Genomic DNA, 1,178 nt, shown 5'->3' with positions numbered 1-1,178 from the left:
GCCATTACTCAACCAGATATTAATGCGGCAGATTATGAAATCAAAGGACAAATCCTACACATAGTAAGTAATCAATGCTAATTTAGTGGTGCACCAAAAGAAGATCCAAACGAACATCTTCGAACCTTTAATAGGATATGTACTCTATTAAAAATCAGAGAAGTTGAGTATGAACAGATCTATCTAATGTTATTTCCCTAGACTTTAAAGGGAGAAGCCAAAGATTGGTTAGAATCGTTACCTGAAGGGGCGATTGACACATGGGATGTTTTAGTTGAGAAATTTCTTAAAAGATTCTTTATGGCATCTAAAGCAGTGAGACTTCAAGGAGAAATTATTATGTTCACACAAAAGTCAAATAAAACTTTATATGAAGCGTGGACAAGATTTAGAAAGTTGTTGAGAGGATGTCCTCAACATGGTTTAGATACTTATCAAATAGTGCAAATATTCTACCAAGGATGCGACATTACTACACGAAAAGACATCGACATAGCAGCTGGTGGTTCCATTATGAAGAAAACCGCAACTGAAGCTTACAAAATTATTGATAACACAGCCTCCCACTCACATGAGTGGCATCAAGAAAAAGACATCGTTAGATCATTAAAAGCGGCTAGAGCTGATTCTAGCCATGACTTTGATTCCATTTCCGCGAAGTTAGATGCTTTCGAGAGACGAATAGAAAAGATGACTAATGATATTCACGCAATACGAATTAGTTATAAGCAGTGTGGAGGACCACATTTGATAAAAGATTGTCTCAGTATTGAACAAACAATGGAACAAAGAGAGAATGTTTCATACATGAACCAATAGCCTGAAAATAATTATCAAAATAATTATCAACCGCCAAGACCAAACTACAATAAAAATCAAAATTATAACCTAAATATTCCATACAACGACCAACAAGGTCCTAGCAATCAACAAGTATCCAATAATACTTACAACCAGCAAAGACCTATTTTTCCAAATAAACCACCACAAACTGATGATAAAAAGCCAAATTTAGAAGACATGATGTCAAAGCTAGTTGAATCTCAAACGCAGTTTTTCACATCTCAGAAACAAACTAATGAACAAAATGCTCAAGCATTTAGAAATCAACAAGCTTCTATCCAAAATCTGGAACAAGAAGTGAGCAACCTAGCCAGGTTGATAGGAGAAAGAAAAAC

At 35.1% G+C, this 1,178-nt stretch overlaps 1 non-coding gene across 1 annotated transcript; it reads right to left on the bottom strand.

Annotated features, from left to right (window-relative positions):
- Positions 1-318: 318 nt before the first annotated feature.
- Positions 319-425, bottom strand: LOC139886889 (small nucleolar RNA R71). Its single transcript, XR_011772750.1, has one exon. It is a non-coding gene; the product is annotated as a small nucleolar RNA R71 (small nucleolar RNA).
- Between the last annotated feature and the right edge of the window lie 753 nt (positions 426-1,178).

This window comes from Rutidosis leptorrhynchoides, chromosome 1, assembly GCF_046630445.1.
Source record: "Rutidosis leptorrhynchoides isolate AG116_Rl617_1_P2 chromosome 1, CSIRO_AGI_Rlap_v1, whole genome shotgun sequence".
NCBI classification, from domain to species: domain Eukaryota; kingdom Viridiplantae; phylum Streptophyta; class Magnoliopsida; order Asterales; family Asteraceae; genus Rutidosis; species Rutidosis leptorrhynchoides.
Note: the sequence above shows the minus strand (reverse complement) of the source record. Positions and strands in the feature narration are given on the sequence as shown.